The sequence below is a fragment of the Salmo trutta genome, chromosome 17, assembly GCF_901001165.1.
Source record: "Salmo trutta chromosome 17, fSalTru1.1, whole genome shotgun sequence".
NCBI classification, from domain to species: domain Eukaryota; kingdom Metazoa; phylum Chordata; class Actinopteri; order Salmoniformes; family Salmonidae; genus Salmo; species Salmo trutta.
The window spans coordinates 33801226-33816121 of record NC_042973.1 but is presented as its reverse complement, the minus strand read 5'-3'; the positions used below and the strand labels follow the sequence as shown (position 1 = coordinate 33816121).

Sequence of the window (14896 nt, the reverse complement as noted above, 5' to 3'; positions counted from 1 at the left end):
AGCCATGAGGTCGAAGGAATTGTCCATAGAGACAGGATTGTGTTAAGGCACAGATCTGGGGAAGGGTACCAAAACATTTCTGCAGAATTGAAGGTTCCCACGAACACTGTGTAACCACCAAGACTCTTCCTAGAGCTGGTCGCCTGGCCAAACTGAGCAAAAAGGAAAAGGGCCTTGGTCAAGGAGGTGACCAAGAACCCGATGGTTACTCTGACAGAGCTCCAGAGTTCCTCTGTGGAGATGGGAGAACCTTCCAGAAGGACAACCATCGCTGTTGCACTCCACCAATCAGGCCTTTATGGTAGAGTGGCCAGACGGAAGACACTCATGAGAAACAAGTTTCTCTGGTCTGATGTAGGCTAATGTCTGACCTCAGTGTGTTTGTTTCACTCCCAGTGTTAAACGTGTGTATGTGTGCACTTGTATTTGTGTGTGTGTGTTAGGCGTGGGGTGTAGCTTACACCACTTAACTCTCTTTCTCCCCAGCAGAGCCAGTCAATACATATAATAACTCCCCTAGCAGGCCACTGAGAAAAGGGGATTAGTTTGACTTAGACCATTGAGTTGAGCGCATGAAACCACTCGCCCCCCTCTCAGAGTTTTTTAGTGGTGGAGATCTGCTGGCTAAAGACAACAGCAGACCAAACAACACTCAAATGACCACTTTTTGGATTATCTGTAGAATTATACAGTTAACTGACAAAATAAAGGAAACACCAACATAAAGTGTCTTAATAGGCGATTGGGCCACCACGAGCCAGAACAGCTTCAATGCACCTTGGCATAGATTCTACAAGAGTCTGGAACGCTATTGGAGAGAGATGACACCATTCTTCCACTAGAAATTCCTTAGTGGGGTTTTGTTGATGGTGGTTGAAAACGCTGTCTCTGGCACCACTCCAGAATATCCCATAAGTGTTCAATTTGGTTGAGATCTGGTGACTGTGACGGCCATGGCAAAAGGTTTACATAATTTTCATGCTCATCAAACAATTCACTGACCACTCGTGCCCTGTGGATGGGGGCATTGTCATCCTATTGGGGCATAGCCATGGTAGGCAAAATATTGTCTGCCCAGCATTTTTATACATGACCCTAAGCATGCTTTGCTTAATTAACTCAGGAACCGCACTTGCTTTCAATATACTTGGTATCCCTCATTTATTCAAGTGTTTCCATTATTTTGTCAGTTACCTGTATCTAGGTGCAACTCCAGAAAAGATCATATTCCATCTGAATATAGTAACAGTACAACAGTACAAACACATGTATATCTTATGTAACCCAGATACACAGACACTCTTCATGCTCCTTCTGATTCAACCTGTACACATTCACACCTCTTGGGGGTGTCAATCACTGAGACAGTGTTGCGTGACTCCTTGTGTGACCCTACAGGTCTATCTATCTCCCTCTGTGTGTGTGTTTATGTGGTTATTAGTTTATTGGATCGCCATTAGCTTTTGCGGCAGAAGAAGCTACTTCGTGGGCTCCACAAAAAAAACACAAAACATGACAAGTAACAAAACACAGATAGATAAACAGATAGATACACTGATAAATACACTGATAGGTAAGGACAGTCACACAACATTTTAAATACAATAATATACAATCCAAAAATAATACAAGCAATCCAACAAAAAATGATGTCTTGCTGTTCCATGAGTTGTTGTTTAATCTGTTTTTTAAAAGTAATTTGTTGTTTGCTTGAATAATTGGGGTTGTCCTAGGTTGTGTATTGTGACGGCCCTGAATGCTTCTGAACCGTCTCAGTGCTTCTCCTTCAAATAGAGCGCTTCCCCTTTAATTCTTAATTAAATAGTGCTTCTCCTTCCACTAGGGTGCTTCCCCTTTAATTCCCAATTAAATAGCCAGCATCAGCTGCGCAAAAGTGGAGTTGTGATGGAAACATGAATGAGGATGTGTTCAACCCTCAGTTCTGAAGCTTCTCTCTTCCGTTGTTGTGTTGCTGTAAAAGTGTGCTTTGTGTAGCCTAATAGAAAATCTACCCAGGATCGGATCCACTCTTTGCATCTGTGGACTACACCTCTCCGTTGGTTTTCGTGGCCTTTCTCCGCTGGAGATCTGTCGGCGGATTGGCTTCTCTGACTGACCGACTGACTACAACCTTTTTTGTATACGGTATTTCATTTGTTTTGGGTGTGATGTATACTGTGATGATTTATGTAGTTAGTTGTAGTTGAGGATTTATTGAAATGTGTGGTAAAATATTTGTTCTTTTCATTGTATGATTGACACTGGGTTTACGCTGTACTGTATGACAACCATTGCGTGACTAAGGTCAGTTGAGTTCCCTGAACTTGTTTACCGGGCTGGACTCTTTTTAGGCCCGAGGTACAGGACATTTCTGAAGGAACCAGAGCTGTTCAAAGCTCCTTATTGTTGTGTGTGATCATTTACGTTGTTAATACATCCACGCAAAAGAATACAGTTGTTTTGAAGTTATTTCCATTGTTTTAAGGGTTCATGAAAAGTGTATTTCCATCCTGACATTTACATGAGTCCTTTGTATTGGTGTAGACTTGACGGACCAGATGGGACTCATTCCCTATCAAACTAAAAGGAGAAACTAATATTTTCTCTGGTAGGCACAACCTACCTGGCACCCCTATAAATTATAACCTCAAGTCAAAACCGTTACAGTATACCTGGTGGCTTATCATTACTGATGGATAACTTACATTTTTCCACCTCTCCCACACCTCTCCCACACTAATTCAAAACAGCAATCCTTCTCTTTCATTATTAGATATTTTATTTGTAAAAAAATATGATGGTTCTATGTTCAATGTCATTTTACTTCAGAGTTTTTCCGTTTTACTAGTAAATTACTCCCAAGTGCATCGCAGTGCTAGATTCGTAACTACAAACGCTGGTTTGATCCCAGGCTGTATCACAACTGGCCGTGATTGGGAGTCCCATAGGGCGGCGCACAATTGGCCCAGAGTCATCCGGTTTAGGGGAGGGTTTGGCCGGGGTAGGCCGTCATTGTAAATAATAAATTGTTCTTAACTGACTTACCTAGTTAATAAATAAAGGTACATTTTTGTTTTGAAATAGTCATTGAAATAACCCATCACCTTCAATGAATGATGGAGAATTTTTGGCCACGATATTTAAGGTACTCTATAGTCTTTTTCCAGTGTGTTTTATGTCATTTATCTTTGTTTGATAATATAATGTCTTCTTTTTGGTTAAGTTAATAAAAAAATTACAAATTCTACCATTAAGTCAATCAATCAGCAGAGCAGCCTGATTTGCTTTAAAGTATCAAGTTTAAATGTCACATGCACATGCACAAGTACAATGATGTGCTTTTCTTGCAAGCTCCGAAACAACAACGCAGTAATCAATATCTATGTAGCACAAAAAATAACATCATGTAGAACAAAAACATACAAGAAATAAAAAGAAATAAGAACACGAGAAAGTAAGAAGATATATATATATATATATATATATATACATACAAGGCCAATCTGTAGCCTCTTAATTTCACTTGCTGATGCATTTCCCCAGACCACAGAACAGTAGTTCACCTGACTCTCAATTAATGCTTGTGTTATTTGCTTAAGAATCTTTCCTGGTAAATATTTAGCTATCCTTCTGATCATGCATGCTGTTTTAATATTTTTTTTTACATAGATGAGTTATTTGAGATGACCATGATAAGCAGTTGTCTAGCTGCACTCCTAATAGTTTGGTTTCTGCCACTTCCTCAATTTGTACTCCCCCCATACTTAATTGTATCCCATGCTGTGTTGGCCTTTTAATAGTGGAACAGATCAACATAACTTTGGTTTTCTTGGTGTTTAAAATAAGTTTGTTCCGGCAAACCCACTCCCTGATATTCTCAAAATCTCTGTGTAAAACTTGCTGTACTTGTTGAACCGATTGTCTTGCTGTATAAATTGTAGTATCATCTGCAAATATAGTAGCTTGAGTTTCAGATGAGGCATAAGGAAGATCATTGGTATATATTACATAAAGAAGTGGCCCAAGGCAGCTGCCCTGCGGTATTCCACAGTTTTCACAGAAGAAAATGAACCATTGATATAGGTGGACTGTTTCCTGTCAGTTAGATATGACTGTACCCAATTCAATGTTACCTCCTTATTAAAACCATAATGAATTAATTTTGTCTAAATTATTTCATGATCCACCAAATCAAATGCTGCACTAAAATCTAAAAATAGTACACCCACAAACCTGCCATTATCCATAGTATTGAGCCACTTGTCAGTCATGTCAACCAATGCAGTGGTACTGGAATGGCTTTTGCGATAAGAATGCTGATTGGCTGTAATCAGATCATTATTTTCCATGTACTCCCATATTTGTCTACTCACAATACCCTCCAATATTTTACTGAGTGAAGGGAGTAGACTAATTGGTCGACTATTGGCAGGGGTAATGGGTTCTTTGCTGTCTTTTGGAATAGGACGCAGTTTAGCATGCTTCCATACATTTGCAAACATCCCCTTTTCCAGTGACCAATTAAATATGTATTTCAGTGGAGCTGCAATCATAAGATCATAACCTGTAGATTTACCATCGGGTAATGACTTCAATAGGTTTAAAACTCCTCTACTGACACCATTTGTAGACTAAAAGAGCACGTCTTGTTGCTCATAATATGACCATCAATCCATTGGACAATAGCTTGTTTGGAAGAATGTCTGTTTACATAATTGCTCAATAAATTAACATTCTTTGTAAAATCTGCAAAATTATTGGCAATATCAGCTGGTTTTGTTATTGTCACGTCCTGGCCAGTATAAGGGTTAATTGGTATTGTAGTTTGGTCAGGACGTGGCAGAGGGTATTTGTTTTATGTGGTTCAGGGTGGTGTTTTTCTAAAAAGGGCATTTGATTTAAGTATTCTGGGGTTTTTGGGCACTGTTCCTTGTTTATGTATTTCTATGTTGATCTAGTTAGTTGTATGTCTATGTTTGGTTAATTGGGGTGGACTTCCAATTGAAGGCAGCTGTGTGGTGTTGCCTTTGATTGGAAGTCCTATATTAGTTGGGTGTGTTGGTCTGTTTAATTGTGGGAGATTGTTTCGTGTTTAGCGTGTGTAAGCCTAACAGGACTGTCAGTATATCGTGAGTTCGTTTTTGTTATTTTGTATATTCATTTTGAGTTTATTAAATGTTCAAAATGAACTATATCAACTCTGCTGCATATTGGTAATCTTTTTCCGACGATGATTTCGCTATATCGTCAAACGACGAAGAAATCCCTGACAATTGTTCTCCCGCCAACCTCCACACTAGATGGGCATGATGAGATAGATGTACTAAGTAAGCCCTTAACTGTATTCCATACCTTTTTAGAATCATTTTTACCTTCAATAAAAGCATTGTTGTAAAATAATGTTTTTTTCTCACAATTCAATTTAACTGCATATCTACGTAATGTTCTATAATTCTGTTCATCAATTTCTAGTTCAGATTTGGCTGCTAAGACTTTTGACATATTTCTTTGAGAAAAAGCCTCATCAATCCATGGAGATGGATGAGCACCAACTGTACTCTTTCTTACTGGGGCATGATGGTCTATTAACTCAGTGAGCAAATCAATAAAACATTCTGTAGTGTGATTTAAATCATCCTCTAGATAAATCAGCTCCCAGGGTACAGCAGCCAAATCATTTTGAAATAGCTCATAATTAAATGTAAAAAAAAAATCTCTTGACCACAATCCTTGGGGGTTTCTTTGTAACCTTGGTGTTCATCATTATGGTCACAATGTTATGGTCTGTCCAGCCCACTGGCATTGATCTAGCTTCTAAGCATTGCAATGGTATATTACAGAAGATCAGATCAATGCATGTGTCTGAACGATGACCCAACTGTCACACCCTGACCATAGAGATCCTTATTATTCTCTATGTTTGGTTAGGTCAGGGTGTGACTCATGTGGGGAAGTCTATGTTTTCTGTTTCTTTGTTTTTGGGCTGAGTGTGGTTCCCAATCAGAGGCAGCTGTCTATCATTGTCTCTGATTGGGAATCATACTTAGGCAGCCTGTTTTCCACCTGTGTTTGTGGGAGGTTGTTTTCTGTTTAGCATCTGAGCCTGACAAAACTGTGCACTTTCGTTTTTTGCTTTTGGTTATTCTTGTTTGAGTGTTTCTTGAAATTAAGTATCATGAACACTTACCACGCTGCGCCTTGGTCCACTTCTCCTTCTAACAACGAGTGTTACAGAACGTCCCACCAAAAACGGACCAAGCAGCATGGCCAGGATAGTTGGACATGGGAGGAGATCATGAGCAGAGCAGGACCCTGGACGCGGATTGGGGAATATCGCCATTCAAGGGAGCAGATGGAGGCAGCAAGAGATGAACGGCAACGATATGAGGAATTAGCACAACAACGGAAGCCCGAGAGGCAGCTCCAACATTTATTGGGGGGGAGCACACGTGGAGGTTGGCAGAGTCAGGGTTTAGACCTGAGCCAACTCCCCGTGCTTACCGTGGGGAGCATGTGTCCAGTCAGGCACCGTGTTATGCGGTGATGCGCACCCTATCTCCAGTGCGCATTCACAGCCCGGGGCGCTCGTTGCCGGCTCCCCGCATTTGCAGGGCTAAAGTGAGCATTCAGCCAGGACGGGTTGTGCCGGCTCAGAGCTCCTGGTCTCCAGTACGCCTCCTCGGTCCAGGATATCCTGCACCAGCTCTACGCACTGTGTCGCCAGTGCTCCTTCACAGCCCAGTTCGTCCGGTGCCAGCGCCCCGCACTTGCCGGGCTAAAGTGAGCATCCAGCCAGGACTGGTTGTGCCAGCCCTACACTCCAGACCTCCAGTGCGCCTCCACGGCCCAGTATATCCTGTGCCAGCTCCGCGCACCTGGTCTCCAGTGCGTCTCTCCAGCCTGGTAAGCCCTGTGCCTGCTCCACGCGCCCGGCCTCCAGTGCATCTCCCCAGTCCGGTGAGACCAGTTCCGGCTCCACGTACCAGGCCTCCAGTGTGTCTCCCCAGCCTGGTAAGCCCTGTGGCAGCTCCACGCACCAGGCTGCCAGTACGTCTCCTCAGTCCGGTGAGACCTGTTCTGGCTCCATGTACGAAGCCTCCAGTGATGATCCATGGTGCGGAGCCTGTAGTAATGATCCATGGCACGGAGCCTGCAGCGACGCTCCCCTGTCCGGAGCCTGCAGCGACGCTCCCCTGTCCGGAGCCTGCAGCGACGCTCCCCAGTCCGGAGCCTCCAGCGACGCTCCCCAGTCCGGAGCCTCCAGCGACGGTCCCCAGTCCGGAGTCTCCAGTGACGGTCGGCAGTTCGGAGCCTCCGGTACGGTTCCTCCGGCAACGATCCAGGGTCCGGAGCCTCCGGCGACAATCCACTGTCCGGTTCCACGAAAGTGGGGGGAGCCCCAAGCGGAGGGGGATCTGCATCCCGCACCGGAGCCTCCACCAAGAGGAGATGCCCACCCGGACCCTCCCCTATAGGTTCAGGTTTGCGGCCGGAGTCCGCGCCTTTGGGGGGGTACTGTCACGCCCTGACCATAGAGATCCTTATTATTCTCTATGTTTGGTTAGGTCAGGGTGTGACTCGGGTGGGGAAGTCTATGTTTTCTGTTTCTTTGTTTTTGGGCCGAGTGTGGTTCCCAATCAGAGGCAGCTGTCTATCGTTGTCTCTGATTGGGAATCATACTTAGGCAGCCTGTTTTCCACCTGTGTTTGTGGGAGGTTGTTTTCTGTTTAGCATCTGAGCCTGACAGAACTGTGCGCTTTCGTATTTTGCTTTTGGTTATTCTTGTTTGAGTGTTTCTTGAAATAAAGTATCATAAACACTTACAACGCTGCGACTTGGTCCACTTCTCCTTCTAACGACGAGCGTTACACCAACTTAGTTGATGATCTAGTAGTATCATCAACCATTTGTTTCAAACCACAGTTCTCGGCATATCTCATCAATTTAGTTCTATTCGAATTATGATCCTTCCAATTTATATTAAAATCACCCAAGATAAATACATCTCTGTTGCTATCTGTGGCCTGGTCAAACCCAGTGCATAAGTTATCCAGATAGGACACCTTAGAGATAGGTCTATGCACACATCCTACCAATATGGCTGCCTGGTGAGGCAGATGTACTTGAGCCCATAGTGCCTCTATTTGACATACATTAAGGTCATCCCTTCTCTTAAAAGGTTTATGGTTCTGAATGTACAGTGCTACACCCCCACCATTAATATTCCTGTCCCTTCTAAGGAGACTATATCCATGAATGTTTATTTGCCCATCATTTACAGATGCATCTAAATGCATTTCGGTCAAAGCCAAAATATGAGTATTATTTATGTTGACCAAGTTAAAAACCTCATGTATTTTGTTAGGAAGGCTAAATACAGTTACCTGCGCTATATGCAACCCTTTCCTTGTCAAGTGGAGATCAATAAAGAATGTATTCGTTATAGATTACATTGTCATGATAGACTACATGTCACGTCCTGACCAGTATAAGGGTTATTTGTTATTGTAGTTTGGTCAGGACGTGGCAGAGGGTATTTGTTTTATGTGGTTCGGGGTGGTGGTTTATTTAGTAGGGCGTTTGATTTATTTCCGGGTTTTGGTTTATGTTCTATGTTTTGTACTTCTATGTTCTTTCGGGGTTGGTGTATTTCTATGTGTAGGTTAATGGGGGGTTGGACTCTCAATTGGAGGAAGGTGCTTTCTCGTTGCCTCTGACTGAGAGTCCAATATATGGGTAATTGTTTGGTGTAGTGTGGTGGGAGATTGTTTCTTGTTTTGTGTGTGTGTGAGCATGACAAGACTGTTACCTCCAGTACCAGCACCACGCATCAGGCTTCCAGTGCGTCAGCCCAGTTCAACTCGGCCTGTTCCCGCTCCCCGCACTAGCCCTGAGGTGCGTGTCCCCAGACTGGCACATCCAGTACCACGCATCAGGCTTCCAGTGCGTCAGCCCAGCCTCGAGAGTTCGGCAATAGTGTGCAGTCCAGAGTATCCGGCAACGGTGTGCAGTCCAGAGTATCCGGCAACGGTGTGCAGTCCAGAGTATCCGGCAACGGTGTGCAGTCCAGAGTATCCGGCAACGGTGTGCAGTCCAGAGTATCCGGCAACGGTGTGCAGTCCAGAGTATCCGGCAACGGTGTGCAGTCCAGAGTATCCGGCAATGGTGTTTAGTCTGGAACCGAGGGAGACTGCCTGCGACCCGGAACCGAGGGAATCCATCAGGGACCCGGAACCGGGTGAGTCTGCCTATGACCCGGAACCGGGTGAGTCAGTTGACGATCCAAAACTAAAAATGATTAACTATGTATTTAATGAGTCTGCCTACAGTGTGGAAAGAAGGAGGTCTGCCTATGGCCCGAAACTAATCAAGTCTGTCTGTATTCTGGAGGACAGTAGGCCGGAGCCAGAACAACCTCCTGTATAGGTGGGTTGGGGAGGGGGGGTGTAGCACAAGTGCCGTCGGTGACGGCAGCCACCCTCCCTTCCCTCCCTTTAGTTTAGGGGGATTTTTTGTATTTTTTTGTATTTTTTTATTTATGAGGTGCATCCGGGGTCTGCACCTTTAGGGGGGGGTACTGTCACGTCCTGACCAGTATAAGGGTTATTTGTTATTGTAGTTTGGTCAGGACATGGCAGAGGGTATTTGTTTTATGTGGTTCGGGGTGGTGGTTTATTTAGTAGGGCGTTTGATTTATTATTTCCGGGTTTTGGTTTATGTTCTATGTTTTGTACTTCTATGTTCTTTCGGGGTTGGTGTATTTCTATGTGTAGGTTAATGGGGGGTTGGACTCTCAATTGGAGGCACGTGCTTTCTCGTTGCCTCTGATTGAGAGTCCTATATATGGGTAATTGTTTGGTGTAGTGTGGTGGGAGATTGTTTCTTGTTTTGCGTGTGTGAGCCTGACAAGACTGTTTTGTTGATCGTTCGTTCTTCATTTTGTTATTTTGGTGTTTTCTTGGTTTAAAATAAATATCAAGATGAGCATCCACATTCCTGCTGCGTTTTGGTCCTCCATTCCAGACGACAATCGTTACACTACAACACACAAACTCAGATTTGAACATTCAATTAAAATAGCCAGGGAGTTACTCTAGAGTCCCGATACAATTGTCCGTTGATGTAAAGTTTATCCATCACCATCAGGCAATGCTTTTCCTTCATGATGGGATACATTTTTTTTCCTACTTTCATTGATCTCGGTGGGGAAGTGATAATTTATTACAAAATCAGTGTTTCTGAATTCTCTGCCCCTGCTCTTCGTCATTTCTTTTTGCTTAAATCTGTCAAAACATTCAACAATAGCCCGTGGCCAATTTCCAGAGGCCTATGGACTCTGGAGAAAGTGACATTACGCACAACATCAGTGGGCAATTTCAGTTGAGTTGACATAAAGTCTCGGACAGTGTCCTCACAGCCTCTGCTGTTGTCATTCTCCGGCATCCCTGAAAATATTAGATTGTCCTGCGTTGATCGACACTGTAAATCAAGCAAGGCTTCTTTAAGTTGTTTGTTCTCCCTTTGCACCACCGCCACCTTGCTATGAATAGAGTCTACAGTACCTTTCAGCTCCGTGTTCTCTTTCCTTAGATCATCAATCTGACATTGGCTGAATTCTAGACTGGAACATAATGCATTCATGTCCTCTCGTAATATATCCAAGATATCAAGTTTAGCAAGCCTTTCATTGATGGATTTTAACAAGTCAACATCCATATCAGTAAACCTCTCTCCATGCGCGCCCTCTTGCTTGAGGATGGTTTGGTTCCATCGTTGATACCACTTGGCCAACTTGGCTTTGTTTTGTTGATTGGGTTTGTTGTCCTTAACAGTACTTGAATCCTCTGAAACCTGCGACATGTTTCTTTGAGTTCGTAAGTATCTCTCGTCAATGAATCGTTCAAGCTCTTCAATGGATTCTGAATCATCCAGCGTCTTTGCAGGCAGAGTAAAACGAAAAGAACAAAACAACGTTAACTTAGCCAGTGTTGCCAACTACTTTTCAGGGTAAGTTGCTAGTGGCAGGTTGATTTGTTGCTAAAAGTTGCTAAATGACATTGTGATGTTTAGACCGTCGTGAGACAGGTTAGTTTTACCCTACTGATGTGTTGCAATAGTAATCTCTACGGTCTACGTAATGACGGTCTAAACTGCGTCATTACGTAGAATACACAATAAAGTTACTAAAATTCACTGGCCATCTCTGCAAAAAATATGATTTTACATTTGTTCAGGTACGGACTCCCACTCTTTTCTGTACTTCTGGCTGTACAATTTTGATTGAGACATGTTGATTGATGTTCTAAGTTCTGTTCAAGATCAAACATTCTTGACCAACTATATTCATTGGGTTTGGCTCGTTGAACGCGTACTGCTGCTGCAGTCAGCCAACAACGATTTGCAATTTACTGAAATTGCTGTTGGCCTGTTGCTGCCTGTGCACGAGCTGAGCGCCTGCTGCTGACGTCACTCACAATGCACTTTTGCAGCCAGGCACGTGTGTTGTGACTGAGTGTGTGACAGAAGAAAATCGTTTTTGTGTCATTTAGAGGGAAAATGCGTGCATTTTAGCGTTTGAGTCACTTTTCAAAAGTTGCAAAAAGTTCCAAATACATTTTTAAAAGCAGCAACATTTGTTGCTAGGTGCTGTTTGAAAAACAAATTGCCAGGGTAGTCTGAAAAGTTGTTAAATCTAGCAACAAAATTAGTAAGTTGGCATCACTGAACTTAGCTAGCGTCTAGTCAGTGTATGCAAAACAAAATCACGCCAGGATGACAGGGAGCTTGTTTCCAGTGATGTACTGGGCTGTATGCACCTGATAGTGATGGGCATTCCGGCTCTTTTCAGTGAGCCGGCTAGTTTGGCTCAGCTTACCAAGAAGAGTCGGCTCTTTTGGCTCCCAAATGGCTGTTTTATATTTTTTCAAGACAAATAGTTTGCGATAGTTTGACTACGATTGGTGTTAAAACAATTCTAATTAAATTATTAAATGAAATCATACTCTGTCACGATTGGGTGGAGAGACGGACCAAGGCGCAGCGTGTTCTGAGTTCAACATAATTTATTACTGAAACTTACCAACAACAAAAAGAAACAAACAACGAACCGTGACGACAGAGGTGCTACATGCACTCACTCAAAACAAGATCCCACAAAAACCAGTGGGGAAATGGCTGCCTAAATATGATCCCCAATCAGAGACAACGATAAACAGCTGCCTCTGATTGGGAACCATACCAGGCCAACAGACATAAAACAAACTAGATAACCCACCCTAGTCACACCCTGATCTAACCAACATAGAGAATAAAAGGCTCTCTATGGTCAGGGCGTGACACTCTACCATAACCACAATGTTTTTATAAATGCATTGGTTTGTTATGAAAAATAATGACATTAAACATTTGCATTTAAAGTAGAACTTTTTTAAAGTATATAAACAAAGTGTATATAAATCTAACCATTCAAAACGAATACAATCTGAACAGCATAATAGAATATTGCACTTTATAAAATAAAAATATATAACAATTTGCAAAACTGCAGCATCCCACAAATTGAAATAAACGTAAAAAAGAAAGATGCTGTTACACATGTGCCTATTGCGGACAGTCAGCACTGATGGAGGGATTGTGAGTTCCTGGTGTAAATCGGGCAGTTGTTGTTGCCATCCTGTACCTGTCCCGACAGTGTGATATTCGTATGTACCGATCCTGTGCATTGTTGTTACACGTGGTCTGCCACTGCGAGGACGATCAGCTGTCCGTCCACACTCCCTGTAGCGTTGTCTTACGCGTTCCACAGTACGGACATTACAATTTATTGCCCTATCCACATCTGCAGTGTTCATGCAGATGTGGCACAATCACGCAGATGAGCAGGGACCCTGGGCATCTTCCTTTGGTGTTTTTCAGAGTCAGTAGAAAGGCCTCTTTAGTGTCCTAAGTTTTCATAACTGTGACCTTAATTGCCTACCGTCTGTAAGCTGTTAGTGTCTTAGCAACCGTTCCACAGGTGCATGTTCATTAATTGTTTATGGTTTATTGAAAAAGCAAGGGAAAGAGTGTTTAAACCCATTACAATGAAGATCTGTGAAGTTATTTTGATTTTTATGAATTATCTTTGGAAGACAGGGTCCTGAAAAAGGGACGTCTCTTTTTTTGCTGAGTTTATATATACTGCTCAAAAAAATAAAGGGAACACTTAAACGACACATCCTAGATCTGAATGAAAGAAATAATCTTATTAAATACTTTTTTCTTTACATAGTTGAATGTGCTGACAACAAAATCACACAAAAATAATCAATGGAAATCCAATTTATCAACCCATGGAGGTCTGGATTTGGAGTCACACAAAATTAAAGTGGAAAACCACACTACAGGCTGATCCAACTTTGATGTAATGTCCTTAAAACAAGTCAAAATGAGGCTCAGTAGTGTGTGTGTGGCCTCCACGTGCCTGTATGACCTCCCTACAATGCCTGGGCATGCTCCTGATGAGGTGACGGATGGTCTCCTGAGGGATCTCCTCCCAGACCTGGACTAAAGCATCCGCCAACTCCTGGACAGTCTGTGGTGCAACGTGGCGTTGGTGGATGGAGCGAGACATGATGTCCCAGATGTGCTCAATTGGATTCAGGTCTGGGGAATGGACGGGCCAGTCCATAGCATCAATGCCTTCCTCTTGCAGGAACTGCTGACACACTCCAGCCACATGAGGTCTAGCATTGTCTTGCACTAGGAGGAACCCAGGGCCAACCGCACCAGCATATGGTCTCACAAGGGGTCTGAGGATCTCATCTCGGTACCTAAAGGCAATCAGGCTACCTCTGGCGAGCACATGGAGGGCTGTGCGGCCCCCCAAAGAAATGCCACCCCACACTGCTGTTGCAGGCAGCAGAACGTTCTCCACGGCGTCTCCAGACTCTGTCACGTCTGTCACATGCTCAGTGTGAACCTGCTTTAATCTGTGAAGAGCACAGAGCGCCAGTGGAGAATTTGCCAATCTTGGTGTTCTCTGGCAAATGCCAAACGTCCTGCACGGTGTTGGGCTGTAAGCACAACCCCCACCTGTGGACGTCGGGCCCTCATACCGCCCTCATGGAGTCTGTTTCTGACCGTTTGAGCAGACACATGCACATTTGTGGCCTGCTGGAGGTCATTTTGCAGGGCTCTGGCAGTGCTTCTCCTGCTCCTCCTTGCACAAAGGCGGAGGTAGCAGTCCTGCTGCTGGGTTGTTGCCCTCCTACGGCCTCATCTCCTGATGTACTGGCCTGTCTCCTGGTAGCGCCTCCATGCTCTGGACACTACGCTGACAGACACAGCAAACCTTCTTGCCACAGCTCGCATTGATGTGCCATCCTGAATGAGCTGCACTACCTGAGCCACTTGTGTGGGTTGTAGACTCGGTCTCATGCTGCCACTAGAGTGAAAGCACCGCCAGCATTCAAAAGTGACCAAAACATCAGCCAGGAAGCATAGGAACTGAGAAGTGGTCTGTGGTCCCCACCTGCAGAACCACTCCTTTATTGGGGGTGTCTTGCTAATTGCCTATAATTTCCACCTGTTGTCTATTCCATTTGCACAACAGCATGTGAAATGTATTGTCAATCAGTGTTGCTTCCTAAGTGGACAATTTGATTTCACAGAAGTGTGATTGACTTGGAGTTACATTGTGTTGTTTAAGTGTTCCCTTTATTTTTTTGAGCAGTGTTATATATATTTTTTTTATTTTTTTTTCGTGTGAAGACCAATTTTCGGGATGTCTCATGGTCTGACAAACACCACTCTAGCTCTGCCATCTTTCACTGCAGATGTGGAAGTGTGAGAACTGAGAAGCGCATGTGGTAGGTTGAGACGCGTCCAAAGCAAAATAATTGATATCTCTAGCTTA

At 43.6% G+C, this 14896-nt stretch overlaps 1 protein-coding gene across 1 annotated transcript in view; it reads right to left on the bottom strand.

Annotated features, from left to right (window-relative positions):
* Nucleotides 1–14896, bottom strand: part of LOC115152086 (SH3 and multiple ankyrin repeat domains protein 3-like) — a 168863-nt gene that overhangs the window by 73030 nt on the left and 80937 nt on the right. The gene's annotated exons all lie outside the window — the stretch shown is intronic.